The sequence below is a fragment of the Lingula anatina genome, chromosome 5 (genome assembly GCF_051362555.1).
Source record: "Lingula anatina isolate TDL-2025a chromosome 5, LinAna3.0, whole genome shotgun sequence".
In the NCBI taxonomy this organism is placed as follows: domain Eukaryota; kingdom Metazoa; phylum Brachiopoda; class Lingulata; order Lingulida; family Lingulidae; genus Lingula; species Lingula anatina.
In genome coordinates this window covers 23,626,673-23,643,900 of record NC_141771.1, presented here as the reverse complement: position 1 = coordinate 23,643,900, position 17,228 = coordinate 23,626,673, and the positions used below count along the sequence as shown (strand labels likewise).

The 17,228-nt window shown below is 35.2% G+C and overlaps 1 long non-coding RNA gene across 1 annotated transcript; it reads right to left on the bottom strand.

The window, feature by feature from the left end:
* On the bottom strand, positions 1-2,830 carry LOC147761942 (uncharacterized). Its single transcript, XR_015334886.1, has 2 exons — positions 2,752-2,830; positions 1-588 (listed from the first exon to the last, which is right to left on the bottom strand). It is a non-coding gene; the product is annotated as an uncharacterized LOC147761942 (long non-coding RNA).
* Between the last annotated feature and the right edge of the window lie 14,398 nt (positions 2,831-17,228).

The window sequence follows — 17,228 nt, the reverse complement described above, 5'->3', positions numbered from 1 at the left end:
TACATTCCAATATTTATTATTATAAAAGTAAACATTAAAATTTTAAAATGCTTGTTACAAAGCTAGTGATGATGAATATACAATACATGTGCAGTTTTCTTGTCTTGTCTCTTTTTGTGAAAGTCATGTTGGAGTTCTTTCCTATTTGTATCCAAGTAGTATTAACTTATTTATAAAAGGTATAAACTAATTTCTCATTGACCTATGTGAATTAATGTCCAAATGTTTAATTAGTAAGTCTCCTCTTGGGCAATGGTGCATTGTCCAATTTTAACTTTCCGGCATCTTGTGGAGAGAATCTGGAAGAGAATAAGAATGTTTTTATCACAAACTACTATAAATGACAATTGCCTTTTTTACTTCTACTTGGACATTTGAGCCACAGGTAAGCCTTATCAAATGCATCTCAAGATTCTACCTGTCAGGTAGATTTTCCCTCTAGTTAAATTTACTTCCCTTGTTAGGCATGGACTTTCTAGATCATTATCAGCCAGGTAACTAAGCCGTCTGGCCCTTTGATGATTTGATAAAGCCAGCTAGGTGCTATCCAAAGGCATGTCTCAGGATTATTTCAAAGATTTCAAGCACCTGATAACAAGATAATGCAATGTAGCAAGGCAATTACAGAGGTGAGACTCTTATCACAAATGTGATCAAGATCTACTTTTATGACCATTACCTGAGTAAATATAATCATGAACTTTGCATGTGTACATGTCCACATATACACTTTCACTATAAGACCAATGAGGCTGTTTGTCAATCGTCTTTATTCTGTTTAGGGAATCCAATTTAAAAATGAAAAACTAATAATTATTATTCTCAAACTGGAACAGACTTTAGCCGGTCATGTGAACATACATATATACTTCAGAGTAGAGTTAATGTCAACTTTGATAAAAGGATATTAAAAGGCCCACAGGTGCGTTTTTTGTGTGTCACAATTGCATGGGTGGTGCCATATTGCAATGATAGCCCATATTAAAAGTTAAAAAAATAATAATTATAATTCTCAGACTGGAGCTGACTGGAGCCGGTAATGTGTAAATATATATATACTTTCGAGCAGTGTTAATGTCAACTTTGATAAAAGGATATTTAAAGAATCACAGTTGCGTTTTTGTGTGTAACAATTGCATGTGTGGTGTCATATTGCTATGATAGCCCATATTGAGGGTCAAAAAAATAATAATTATCATTTTCAGACCAGAGCTGACTGTAGCCGGTAATGTGTAAATATATATATACTTTAGAGCAGTGTTAATGTCAACTTTGATAAAAGGATATTAAAAGAATCACAGGTGCGTTTTTGTGTGTCATAATTGCATGTGTTGTGCCATATTGCAATGATAGCCCATATTGAGAGTTATTAAAATAATAATTATCATTCTCAGACCGGAGCTGACTGTAGCCGGTAATGTGTAAATATATATATACTTTCGAGCAGTGTTAATGTCAACTTTGATAAAAGGATATTAAAAGGATCACAGGTGCGTTTTTGTGTGTAACAATTGCATGTGTGGTGTCATATTGCTATGTTAGCCCATATTGAGGGTCAAAAAATAATAATTATCATTTTCAGACCAGAGCTGACTGTAGCCGGTAATGTGTAAATATATATATACTTTAGAGCAGTGTTAATGTCAACATTGATAAAAGGATATTAAAAGAATCACAGGTGCGTTTTTGTGTGTCATAATTGCATGTGTTGTGCCATATTGCAATGATAGCCCATATTGAGAGTTATAAAAATAATAATTATCATTCTCAGACCGGAGCTGACTGTAGCCGGTAATGTGTAAATATATATATACTTTCGAGCAGTGTTAATGTCAACTTTGATAAAAGGATATTAAAAGGATCACAGGTGCGTTTTTGTGTGTCACAATTGCATGTGTGGTGCCATGTTGCAACGAGAGCCCACATTGAGGGTCAAAAAAATAATAATTATCATTTTCAGACCAGAGCTGACTGTAGCCGGTAATGTGTAAATATATATATACTTTAGAGCAATGTTAATGTCAACTTTGATAAAAGGATATTAAAAGAATCACAGGTGCGTTTTTGTGTGTCATAATTGCATGTGTTGTGCCATATTGCAATGATAGCCCATATTGAGAGTTATAAAAATAATAATTATCATTCTCAGACCGGAGCTGACTGTAGCCGGTAATGTGTAAATATATATATACTTCAGAGCAGTGTTAATGTCAACTTTGATAAAAGGATATTAAAAGGATCACAGGTGCGTTTTTGTGTGTCACAATTGCATGTGTGGTGCCATGTTGCAACGAGAGCCCATATTAAGAGTTAAAAATATTAATTATCATTCCATAATTCGGGCTCACTTAAGCAAGTAACATAAACCTATACATATAGTACACAGCGGTGTTGATGCCACCTTTATCTAAACCGTACGTAAAAAATACCAGACCTAAAACGATGTCGGCGAGTCGAATAAATCGGAGAGGAATTGCGTCATTTCAATTTAAAACACGATTTGAGGTTAAATTATTGCCGCATGTATGGCTAATTCTTTACATAGAGGTAAAATTTCGAGACTAGAAATATTTTTCTATCGGATCATAGCTAAAGACAAGTATTCGACACCGCAGTTGTACAATTTTAAACACTCATTTTACGGCAACAAACACGATTGCCTTCACCATATTGGGCATTTTGAATTCCTCCATGAACAAACATACCTTATTCTCATCTACCATCCAAAATAGCAAAAGAAATTGTACTTACATTTTATCTCTATAAGTGTCTTGACTCATCCACCCGAACGTTTTCCTCGCGTTATCACCAGCTACCTGTCTAAATGACACAAAAAAGTCATCAACAGCCGCGATATGCTTGCTACCTGTACGGGAGGCCACGTGATCCGAACGCACATCGTTTCGCGAAGAGCTCGCGCTAAGCCGATTATCCTTTGATCTTTCTCCGCGTTACTTGTCCTTCTCTAGTTAGGTCCAAGTGTGCATGTACCTAGCATGTTTAAATTCTTGAATTTCTAATTTGTTAAATCTTTCATACACGGCCTCATATATGTATTACTCTCAGGCCTTCGATATTATTGCGTTACACGGGACTCCTGGAAACCTGAAGCACAGGTCTACGGAGTCTTGTTATCCTTCATGCAGTTTTATGGCTGGGATGAACACTGCGAAGTAGAAACAGGCTTTACTTAGCTTTACTTGATGCACGACAGTTTAAACAAAACCAGTCTGCAAGGATTGCTTTGATTTGGCGTTAACCTTACACTGGTTTTAAAAGAACAAATATAAATATGTTCGATGGATTAAATGCCGGCTTCGTTATATTTTAACTAAATGCGTTCATTTGCACAGTTACACAGATAATATTTTTAAGTTGTCTGTCGTTCAGCACGCATTATAGGCGAGTAGCTAAATAGTGACGGTGATCAATCCAAGCTCAATCTTGGCAAGTATCGTTTACAAAATAGATCATGTTGAATAAACTTAATTACGCTTTAATAAATAATCAACACACGGTTCGGTTATTGTCACTTGAAAGCTTTCGATCAAAGACGTTCAATGAAATCACAAATCATTTGACGATTAAAAAATGGACATGTTCAAGGGGCAGTTTATGTTTCAGTTAAAGGGACTTCAGGTTCAGGTAGAGGGTTCAGTTACGTGTTTCTTCGGATGATAGCATCACGCCCTAGGTCTAAGCGAGTTGAATAGAAGCTTTGTATCCAAACATCCTATTCCTAACTACTGAGTTAGGACAAAGGTCTAGTAACATGCACTGTGCAATTACTATTAATGGATCAGATGCATACTTGATTGTTTTTCCTCTGGTGTCGCACGTATGCATCCTTTCTTGAGTGATCTAAAACAAGTCGCTAGTGTACCATGTTTCTCACTGTGGCAAAATATGTTCGACATGGTGTTTCTGAACGGCAGCCGGAGACACAGTAATTGTATAGGCATGCTTTAAGCTTGTTCGAGAGATAATAACAGTCGGGTTTAACAATAGATAGCGAGCTATAGTAAGACCCCCTCCTCTTTAACTGATGATTTACACCGTACACCGTAATTGACCGTACTTTCGTATATTGTATGATCATACAGCCAGACTTCCCCCTGTTGCACGTTGTAGTTGGATTGTCATTGCGCCTATGTCAGTGCACCTCATTTAATTTCAATATTATAATATAAGCATAATATAAGTAATATGTTATTTCCTTATTCCTCTTTCATTATCATTCATGTTTTATAAATACTTGAACGCTTGAATGCAGATATTTCAAATTAAAACGTAAGTACATAAATAAATTATACATTGATAAATTAATGCAATAGGAATTTTTTGAGACAGATTGATGCTGACGCTCATGCATTTCAACCAAACAAACAATAATTAGTTCAATTTTTGACTGCAGAAATTTCATATAGGATGAAATAACTGATAACAAATTTAACTAGCAGTTTGTTAGCAACACTAAAAACCAGCTGCGCGTGCCAAACTAGTGAACAAAAGGACAGTTCGCTTCGCGTGGCACGCCTTAGAATGGGTTTAGCCTCTTCAAGCTATAATCCTACCGCCGCAACAAACAATAGGGACCTTCTGGCTGATGTATCCTGCTGTTAATTACACCTAGTTACAGCGGATTGTCACGCTCGCGCTGGGCCACAGAAACCGGCGTCATGGGGTTCACTCGTATTAAGTATTGTGTTATTCCACCTAAGCTATTGTGTTTGTGCGTTCGAATTTTGAAGGGATTTATACGGCCCTCCATTGTTTGTCCGCCCCCTTCTATTCACAAGATAGGGATTAAAACATTTCGAACGTTGTTACACCGGTGTACAACGGAAACAAAATTATTCCGACCACTGTATCAGTGTTTTTTTTTTTTACACATTTTACTCACTCATCCTACGCCATCTAAGCCTACTGCCGCTATTTTATATAGTGGTCGATGATCAGTAAATCATGTAATACAGTTGAGGATATGACGTTCAGACAACATCAAGGACCTAAGTATACAATGTCTGTGTGCTGTACATGTCTGTGTCTGGTGGAAATGAGTATACGTTGTTTGAAGAGACGATTTGGTGGAAGCGAATATCATCCAGGAGTATTGGTAGCCTTTGTTTGAGACTTTTTGATTTAATAACTTTTTCATGGATTCAGAAATGAAATGTTGGATCGACATGGGACAATCCATTCGCTATGTTATGGAATTCGCACCGGAGAAGCAGTCTAGATAATTGAGGCACCAACCTTATATCCCAGGACAATATATACGTGAGTAAAAAGGCTTACAGAATCTAACATTCTAACTAGACTGTCTTAGTTCTTTGTGTGTATTGTTCACGTGTTGCGCTTGTGCTCACCCCGCTTATATGTAGCATGTATAACAAATAACAAGACAAGGTGACGTCGGTATTATGTAAAACTGAACGTTATCAGTGTGCATATATATTGCAATACTTTTGCCAATTGTCCTGTTTGTTGATGAGTTATGTGGAATTAAACAATAACATGTATTAATAACGATCCTATCAGTCATATTTATGTGGTGTTGACATTTATGTTTGTGTGTTTGTAGATATTTTGTTTTCTATCAATTCTTCAAATTCAAACGCAATTCATTCAGTTTCCTGGCATTTGTTTATACGTTTACCTGCTTATAGTATTACCTTTAGCCATTTGTGTTGTTGCTGTAAACTAATTTGTCTTTGTTATCTATAAGTATATTGGTTGAGAACGCATCTCTGTATTTGTCATATAGTTGGTGTTTTAACAAAAACATTACTTCATTGCTGTGTCATAAGTTTTCTTTGTTATAGAAGTAATTTGGATACTCATTTGTCGTATAAAATCGCATATTATAGTAACATGTTCGGGACATTTATCAATTTTGGTGTTATTTAATAAATTCAGTCATCATATTTATTTTGATTAGGTGTACAGGTATGTAGATAATTTACTTTGAACTTGCAAATTTGTTTAGTTTTCACATTTTAGTGAAATTCCCTTGTCATAACAATTGTTTGTGGTGTTCATGTACATTAATTGAAGTGTGTGGTGTCATGTATGTTTTTGGAATGTCATAACTAACACCAAACCTTATACTTCTATATTTGTTGCATTGGGGAATAGAGACAAAGACATTAAATATTGTGCTCATTTATTTATTTAATTTTCATCTGATATCACTGAGTTATAGATTATCATTATTAATTTTTTTTTCGGATTTCTATAGTATTAAAATATCTTAGTATTAATATCACTTACCTATTTTTGCAAATAACTTCATTTAATTTTTTATTAATTACAGCAAGTAAAGTGATTATAATTCTTATTGTTTCAATATAATTGGGGTTAAAGAGTTAAATATTTTCACCACGTAAAATAAGATCAGAGTCATCTGTTTTTTTTTTTTTTCTTCACTATTTTTCTTATTTCATTTTCCATTTTATCATTTATCTCATATAGTGCTCATATCATATCTCATATTTTCAGAAAGTCGGGTGTTACGTAATTGATTAAAATTATTTTTCACTCTTTCTCTAACTTTGATATTCAATCTATCGGTTTAAGCTTCATCATTTATCAATCTATCATTTGTCATATATCATATTTTTCGAAGTTTGGGCTTTAAGCTATTAATTTTTTTACATTGCAATCACTGTCATAATTTTATGTTACATCTGGCCTCATCCTATTTCATTTTTTCTTGCTCGAGGCATTTTGCACTCACTTGATTTACCCTTTGATATATACCATTATTAGTATCTCAAAGATAACGTTATAATGGCTTCTCTGTGTGGAAGGACTGTGTGGTTGAAAGGGTTAAACAAGAAGTGTGCAAGGAAAGATATTGAAAGGATGTTATACAAAGAAGGTTTTGAGTATGACCACATTGCATTTCAGGGAAGATGTGCTGCTTTAGTGTTATTTAAAGAGTGCATTTCCGCGGAACAATTCATTGACCACGCTGACGCGGGACTGTACATAAAAGGTACTGAAGTTAAGGCATCGTCTCCAGCGCCGACAGAGGAGATGTTTATGGTGAGATTATTCGGGTTTACAGGTGACGAAAAATTAACCAAAGCGCAGGAAGCTCCAAAGGCCTCGCAAAGGGGTACGCGACCTAAAAATTCGAGTGCTTGTTTACATGGTCCAAGATCGATATCTTCCGAGGATGACGGAGAAGTCGCGGTCTCAGATAAAATTTCGAATCTTCCGTAAAGACTGATGTTTCTATTCATTCTGTTGGACCTCCTAGAATTACCTTGTTTTCGGGAGAAAGCGGCAAGGGCGAAGTCACATATAATCAGTGGAGGTTTGAAGTGATAGCATTACTAGGTGATCGTGTTTTTTCCGAACCGATTATTTTACAAGCAATCTGTAAATCAGTCCGAGGATCAGCAGCCGATGCTTTAATGCATTGCGGGGAAGGAGCTTCTGTCAATACAATATTGCAGAAATTTGACAGTATTTTTGGAGACGTGGTACCCGTAGATGTTGCATGGGAAAAGTTTTACTCAGCAACCCAATACTCTAATGAGAAAGTTGTTAATTGGGCTTCTCGTTTAGAAGCATATTTTGATACAATTAGTAGAGTAGATCCAGAAGTTAGGGAAGGAAAAAAACGTGATAGAATTTTACGATCGAAATTTTTCTCTGGATTGTTTTCAGTCAACGTTAAGCATGCATTGAGGCATCATTACCATTCCAGAGAAACTTTTCAGGAATTGATGGTAAGTGCACGTGTGGCAGAATTAGAATTTTCAGGCTCCCGTGAAACTTCCTCATACCAAGGTAAGCCTCAGTCTGATGTTTCCGTAGACTTGATGAAAAAAGTAGATATGTTAGCTTCTCGCATATCAGATTTAGAGCACTCTGATCCAAATGACATTTCTCAACGGAAAAATCGTGTTTATGAAGACAAAGATGAAAATTTCTCTGTCTTAGAAATGAATTGGAAATTAGATTTGTTGGTGTCGGGCATGGAAAAAATCGGCCGTCGGGTAAGTGATTTGGAGGAAAAAATGAGTGAGTCACGGAACAGAAATGCAAAGCCAATTGTTTGCTTTAAGTGTAATCAGGAAGGACATATTTCTTCCAGGTGCCCTTTAAACGCACAAGGGTCGTCGATTCCGGGGCCCAGACCCTCGACCCAGTAAAGCGGGCCACCATTATTGGTAAAGCAAATGAAACAAAGGTGTGTGTTGATGGTATAGCATGTAATGCGTTGATAGATACCGGTTCAATGGTTTCAACTGTATAAGAACATTTCGTGAAAGAGTGGTTAGGGAGAGAAATTATCCCTTTAAAAGATGTGTTGAATGTAGAATCGGCAGGGGGACAGATAGTACCTTATTTAGGATCTGTTGAAGTAAATGTGAGTTTGCCAACTTATCACGGCGTAAAAGAAATCCCGTCTATTTTACTAGTAGTCCCGAATAGTGGTGCTTACATACAAAAGGTGCCAGTGTGCATAGGCACTAATATTTTGTGTTATGGAAAGGGTCTGGATAATGAAAGAAAGAAAAGAGAGTTCCTTCCAGATTGTTGGGAATTGGCATACAAATCAATGGATGTTGGTAAAGTTGAAAGTAAGCTTTCAATTACAATCAATGCAGGCGAAACTAAAATAATCGATGGAATATGCAAAAGGGCAATTATAATGAACAGTACAAACGTAGTCTTGGAACCAAATGATCTTAGTCCATTGCCTGGAGGTTTGATAATGCGCCCTTCTTTAGTAAGTGTGAAAGGTAGGTCAAATGAAATACCTGTAGTTATTACAAATTTCTCAAAGAAGGCTGTTACAATACCAAAAAAGTACATTTTGTGTAATGTCAATAGAGCGTCTACGTTTCGTCCATGCTAAATGAAAGTGGAGATTCTACTAGTAGTTGTGACCATCTTCGTGTTCAGAATCAGTCACTGGGCGGAGATGACATGTTGGAGAGAACGCATTTAACTGATGCAGAACAAAGGCAAGTAGACCAATTGCTTTATGAATATAATGACATTTTTGCAAAGGGCGATACTGACATTGGTTCAACAAATTTGGTCAAACATAAAATTCGACTAACAGACCATACCCCATTCAAAGACAAGTACAGGAGGATTCCAGCAGGTATGTATGATGAAATTCGAAATCATTTGAGGGACATGTTAGATGCTGGCGTGAAAGAAGAGTCTGAAAGTCCTTGGTCGTCAAATATAGTCACGGTAAGAAAGCCAGATGGCTCTTTAAGAATATGTGTTGACTACTGTCGATTAAATAGCAGAACTATCAAAGATGCATATGCCATGCCGCGGATAGAAGAAACATTGGATAATTTAGCTGGCTCATGTTGGTTTTCCTCACTTGATTTAAAATCGGGATATTGGCAAGTTCCCATGGAAGAAGAAGATAAAGAAAAAACAGCATTTACAGTTGGAAATCTAGGTTTGTTTCAATTCACATAAATGGCGTTCGGTTTAACAAATTGTTACGCCTTCGCGGCCGAGTGCCTTATGAAGGTACAAATAACAATGTACTTACTGGTGTCTCAGAGTATAAGCACAGATAAGAAAGACCAAAAGAACCAAGAGAGCTGCAAAGTCAGCCGCAAAGAGCAAAGAGAGCGATTTATTTCACGTTACACCTTATATACAAGTTCAGATAGTACACGTTTACCAATCAGAACCAACTATACAGTGAACAGTTTTACCTTTAAGTTACCAATCACGGGAGAGATTCAAACTTGCACACCGGACAACACTTTACTTACAGAGACATCTACCGGTAGCAATATAAAATAATCTCATCTAACACACTACATCGTCACACTCTCCCCCCTTTTGACGAACAAAACTCCCCCCTATTATTACAATATAAACCATTACTTTAAATTGTTAAACTAACAATTACTACAATTCAACAAATATAACAACTGAAATCTTACTTTACATTTAAAATAAGCAAGTAATGCAATTAAGTTCATTCTTGTTATGCCAAGATTCAACATTTAACTTTTAACACAAGCAAAGTCAATCAAGTCCATCTCTCAGCATAAATGTCCATCCTTAGGAATGCAAAACAAAGTTTTAAATCCATTATCACTTTAAATCAACTTTAAAAGCAAACAAAGTGATTTTAACTCAAAGTTGCTCAAAACAACATTATTAATGATAACAATGTCAATGTGAAATGTCAAATCATTATATAGTTCATTTTTCATCCATGTAGCAAAGTAAATTCCATCCGCCGATACCAATGACTACTGAGTTCACGATCCTCTGATGAAAGTTTCTGTAACAGATGATACAAAGTTCTCCAGTGAAACAAAGTCAACAAAGAATTCAGAATCTCAGTCTTGGGCTCCACACCATTTCCATGAATATATATTTTTACAAAGTTAATGTCCTCCTTGGAACAGTTATCTGGCAACATTACTAGTCCTTCACTTTGCACATAGTCCATCAGTTCCCATATATTTCTCATATTTAATGTCAATATCAGGAAATATATAAATCCATTCACCAACTGGATCCACAGTTTTTTCTCGAATTCACCAGTTCCACACGAATGAACATCACCATGACATTTACGTAAAAGCGAATTGTCCTTTTCCATCGATCTGCAATACCAGCACACCAATCCTGGAGTCATATACCACGGCAAATGAACAAATTTCACATGACGTCCAAGATGTCTACTCAGGTCAGCCCTGGACACTAGACACAAACCACACTGGACTTCTCTCCTCCGTTTCTCCCCTCTGCACTTTGAGTGGGTAACTTCCTCCCCCTCTTCACCAATTAGGACAGTAGGATCTTCCACCAGATCAGTGTCATCAAAATCCGGAACAAAACAGGCTTCATCTAACATGTCTAGATCATCCATATCTGAAATAAACTTATACAATGGTTTATTTTCTTGAATGAACATACATGATAATGAGCTTTTCTTTCAAATGAATATTAACATAATATATTATTAACATAGTATTATAGCATAAACATAGTATTTCATTTATTACTAACATAGTATTACAGCATCGCCGCATTTACTATGTACAAATATTACTTTTATACCAAATCCCCAAGTAAAATACCATTATTAAAATGTGTAAAAAGAAAAGAATTATTACCTTGACAACCTCTAATCCGATAACATGCAAAACACATGCTAAACTGCAACATATTAGTTTGAACAGTGTAACCGTGTTAGGTAATATTTAATTTTTTTTTTTTTTTTTTTTTTTTTTTTTTTTTTTTTTTTTTTTATAACCCCAATTCAAAATAAATATCAACTTATTCATGCAATGTTCAATGTAACATGCTCAACAATAAAATTCAAACAAATATTTAAAAAACCTATACCAACTTGTACTGTTGTTTTGATCAAATTACCTGAAATATAATAGGAAGTACAAACTATAATATACTTTATTAAATATATATTTTTTTATTATGTATCTCTTTTCAATATCCGTATAATTTGTCTCTCAGAAAAAAAATTATTTGTATCATTTCTTCTTTGGAAATCTCATTATCATAAATATGCATGTTATCAATAAGAAAATCCATTCCCTTCTCTTTTAGAAGGTTTTCATTCAATATCTTTCCTAGATAGATTATAGTTCAGGCTTCATACAGAGAGTTTGGTTTTAAGTTTTGTAATGAGATTTGAAACAGAGATGAAGGATTCTCTATCCATTGTTTGGTCCATGTGATATCTATGTCTAGCAAAATGCTGTTTATGTTGGTATCATCCATCACCTAGACAAAAAAATACAAATAATTAAATTCCTTTTATTTCAGCACTGCCGAAAATTAAGGAAGTATTTATTTATATACAACTATACCTTAACTAATAACTAATTATACATTAATATGATCATTCTAAGACGAAATCTCTTAAATGAGATGGCATCTTAATTTGTCTACCAAATCTTGATCTTTTTACAATTGGTTCCACCAATTGTGGTTCATTCAATTGAAAATCACTCTCTCTTTCAACAAATTTTCTCAATCTATCATGATGTACCACTTGGATTTTTCTTTTTTTATCTTTTATTGTATAGAGAGGTGGGGATGCTTTGATAACCTCATATGGTCCTCTATATAAGGGTCTAAGTTTCTTACTTTCTCCCTTTTTATGACTTTCATCCTTCAAATATACTTTCTGACCACAAGTATATTCACTCTCTCTCAACTTTGCATCGTACAATTGTTTTTGACGTTTCTGCACACATTTCAATTTTTCTCTAGCCATTTCATGTGATCTATTTAGGCTTTCATTCAAGTTTTTCAACCATTCATGAGTCTCATATGGTATCAAATTTTCATTCACACAACCTGTTAGTAAGTGTAATGGCATAAAAACTTCTCTCCCTAACATCATCATGTTAGGAGTAAACCCTGTTGATGCATTCACAGTTGAATGTAAGGCCATAACTAATTGAGGTAAATCTCTATCCCAATATCTCACATTCCCTTCTACATTACATCTAATCATCTGTGTAATAATACCCATGCATCTTTCAACTTGTCCATTAGCACTTGCTCTAAAACCAGTTGTTCTAAGTTGTTTGATTTCTAATAGTCTACACAAATTTCTAAATAGACTACTTTGAAAATTTGAACCTTGATCTGTATATATCTCTTGTGGACAACCAAAAGTAACTATGAATTTTTCAAAAAATGCTTTTGCTACTAATTCAGCTGTCTGATTTGGCAATGCCACACACTCTATCCACTTAGTAAACTGATCTATCATAACCAAAATATAAGAATTCCCAAATTCACTTTGTGTAAATGGTCCAAGTATATCTAAATGAACCTTTTCCATAGGAAATCCTGCATGATGTAATTTCATTTTGGCTTTTGGTCGAACAGTACTATGCTTGTTTTTATTGCAAAGTTCACATGAACTTACATACAATTTACAATCTCTATTCATTCCATGCCACTTGAATGATTGTTTGAGTTTTTGCAAAGTTTTCTCATAAGCAAAATGACCAGCTGTTTTTGAATCATGACAGAAAAATAAAACTTCGTTGACCAAATCTTTTGGTACAATTAAACACAAATTTCTATCCTCTCTTTTTTCCCATTTGTAATATAACACATCATTCAAAAGAATCAATTGCTCTTTGCAATTCCACAATCCTTTCACTGCCATACTACACAAATACAACTCTGATTCTTTAGGTTCACCATTCTCTAACCAACCTATAATTATTTTCAAATCTGCATCTTTTCTCTGCAGTTTTTTCAAGTCATATCCTTTCAACCAATTGCATAATTCATCTCTTTCATTCTTGTCAGTCTTTTCATTTGTATCAGCCCTCTGACACATCAAAACTGAACTCAATTTCTCACAATTTGTTTCATTTTTCATATCACCAACTGCATTCGATTCAACTACATTGTCATCTGAATTCTTATTTCCCAGAGGAATTACATCATTCACATCAGTCTCAAACCTTGACCAATTTTTATGTACTCTCTGACAATAATGACATCCTCCACAGGGTAAGTCAGTTAATTTCACTCCCACCTTATAGCAATCACAGTCTTTCATAGCTAAAGGTATTCTTGATAATGCATCTGCATTTCCATGCTTCTTTCCTGGTCTATGTTCAATGGTAAAATTATACTGAGATAATTCTTCTAACCATCTTGCTAACTGACCATCTGGGTTTTTAAATCCTAACAACCACACTAAACTATGATGATCTGTTCGGATTCTGAACTTTCTTCCCAACAAATAATGTCTATATTGTCTACAGAAGTTTACAACAGCCAAGAGCTCTTTTCTAGTTGTACAATAACGCCGCTGTATAGGTGACATAATTTTACTTCCATAAGCAATAACCTTCTCTTCACCATGTTGTATCTGTGAAAGTTCTGCTCCTATACATGAATATGATGCATCTGTATCAAGTATAAATTCACCTTCAGACAAAGGAAAGGCTAAACAAGGGGCAGTTGTTAACTCTTGTTTTAAACCTTCAAATGCTATTTGATGTTCATCTGACCAATTGAAAACACTTTTATTCCCTGTCAACTCATACAAACAAGCAGTTTTCTCAGCAAATTGAGGAATATGATCTCTATGATAATTGATGAAACCAAGGAATGTTTCAACTTCCTTTTTGTTTGTAGGTAATGGCCACTTTCTAACACAATCAATTTTACTTTCAGTTATGCCAACACCCTCTCTACTGATTGACTTTCCTAAGAATTCACACTTTATTTGGAAAAGAAAACACTTCTTAGGCTTTAACTTCAAGTTGTAAGAACGCAATCTCTCCAAAACCTCTTTCAAATTCTTAAGATGATCTTCAAAATTCTTTCCCAACACTGTGATATCATCCAGATACACCAACACTTTCTCCCAAGTCAAACCTCTCAATACTAACTGCATTGCTCTTGAAAAACTTGCAGGAGAATTGGTAAGTCCATAGCCATTCTCTTATGCTCATACAGACCATACCTGGTGATAAAAGCAGTTTTATTTCTGTCTTTCTCATCAATCTCAATTTGAAAATATCCTTGAGCCATATCAATCAAACTCAAAAATTGATTTCCAGCCAGACAATCTAAACAATCACCAATGTTTGGAATAGGATAAGAATCTTTGATAGTTTTCTTATTTAATTCCCTGTAATCCACACACCATCTAACACTTCCATCTTTCTTTCTTATCAAAACTGGTGGGGATGCCCATTCAGAATTTGATGGCTGAATAACATCAGAAGCTTACAACTTTTCAAGCATCTTTCTCTCTTCTCCTTCCATTCCCAATGGAGTTCTACGCAATTTCTGTTTCACAGGAGCTGCATTACCAGTGTTAATAGTATGTTTAACACCTTTCATGCACCCTAAATCAAGATCATGCTTTGCAAATACATCTTCATAATCTCTCAAAGTTTCACACAATGCAACCATTTCATTTGAATCAAGCTCCTCACTTGATCTTTCAAATAAATCTTGCAAATGTTCAGGCAAATCTCTTTTCAAACTTCCCATCACTTCTTCTTTATCCATATTTTCATCTATATTCAACTTCATTTCAACTTTATTCACAGCAGACACCCTAGCTTTTCCATTTACATATTCTTTACATCTCACTTCAGAAGCAACTGTCTCAACTTCCTTAATAACACCTAACACACTACCTGCTTTCAAAACAGCATTTCTTTCTCCATCATTCACTATCTCTATAGGAACAACTTCATCACCTTTAACTAATGCACAAGATACCAACACTTGTCTATCAACACAAGGTTCTATCACATACTCTCTTTTTCTCTAACTCATAATCTGCACAAACAGAAATTCTCATCACCGTCAATGGAGGAACTACCATTCTCTTTTTCGTTCTCACCATATTTTCACAAATTTCAACTTCTTTCTCCATTTCATCAACACATTTCTCATCACTTTTAGCTTCTGTCTCACCATTCACTTTACTCAAATCAGAGTCACCTTCAACTTCTATGCTTCCTTGCACACATTTTTCTCCAATGATCAATGTTTGATCAACTAAATTCACCACACAATTTCTCTCCTTCAAAAACTTCAATCCCAACAACATATCAATTCCTTCTTGCAAATCTGCAACATACACATTTTCTTTATATTCTATCCCATCAATTTCAATACTCAAATTTTCTACTCTATGACCCATCATAAATGCATTTTTTCCAGCAAGCATTAATTTCAGAGTCTCGCAAAACTCAGGCACACCCTGCAATTTACTATAAAATCTTTTATTTACGATAGTAAATTGAGCTGCCGTATCCACAACTGCTAATGTTTTCACACCACCTACACTAACAGGAATCACAAAATTTTCTCCCACTAATTCTCCAACATTCATCATTTTCACATTTCCACTATCCATAATCCGACCTTCAACATGAAGTAAGGGATCCGAAATCCGGTCGGTCAATTCGTCCCGTTCTAGTTTACCGAATTTCTTGCACCAGGAGGAGGATTCTTTGGTATTTCTCTATTTTGAGGGCAATTTGTTTGAATGTGACCTCTCTGTCCACATTTATGACAAATCAAAATAGAACTTGGACTGGCATTTTTACTAACATTGGGATTAGGTGGATGTTCTACAATTTCATTCTTACAATCCCTTTGAACATGACCTCTTTCTCCACATTTAAAACATTGTGGTGGACCCCCTCTACTTTGATTTACATTTCCATTCTGGGGCGACTTTACCATTCTACCAGAATTTCTCTGAGAATTCGACGGTGACACCCATGCGTCATTCATTCTTTTCATCTGATCACACATTGCAGACATGGTTTTTTGCATGTTGTAAAGTATTTGATTATTACTTCCATTCTCCACACTCTGATCAGACATTCCAACCTGTCTAATATGCACATTTCTCCCACCTGTACCATACACTGCTTTGAAGTTATTGTTTGCAACTTTCACAAACTCTAAAGCTTCAAATAAATCTTTAGGCTCTTTATCCATAGCCAATTTTGCAGATTCTTTGTCACGACACCCTCTCAAAAATGAATCCACAGCTATTCCTTCACCTTCTGCATATCCCTCTCTAGATGCCATGAACACACGATGAGAAAAATCTTGCAAAGATTCGCTTTCACCCTGTCTCATTGATTGAAGTGCTCTGCGTGCAGATGAAGCAGACTCTTTCATACTAAAACGTTTTGACATCACTTCTTTCAAACGTTTATATTTGCAATTTCCAAACTCTACCGCATACTCAAGAGCTCTGTCTTCCAAACATTCAATCATTCTGCTAGTTTTTCTTTTATCATTCCATCCATATCTTTCTGCCATTCCTTCAAATTTAAATACAAAAGCTTCCCAATTTTCTCTTCCATTCCCACTAAAACTAGGCATTTTATGAACAGGTCCTTTTTCTCTTTCAACTAAAGGAACTCTTTTCTGTTCACATTCAGATTCACTTTCACTTTCACTTTCACTATCACTTGCACTCTCTGCTAGTTTCAGTATTGGTTTTTTCACAGGGGTTTCCAAACTTTTCTTTTTACTACTTCTAGGTGCAGGTGTGGGTCTACTTTTAATATTTCTAGGAGTCGGCCTTGGAATTTTTTCTAAATCATGTTGTAAATGCATTCTCTCATACTGAGTTTGCAAATGATTATGACGGGCTGTCATCTCATCCAATTCCAATTTCAAATCCATTTTTTCAATTTCACACTTCTGTAAACTTTCTACACGTT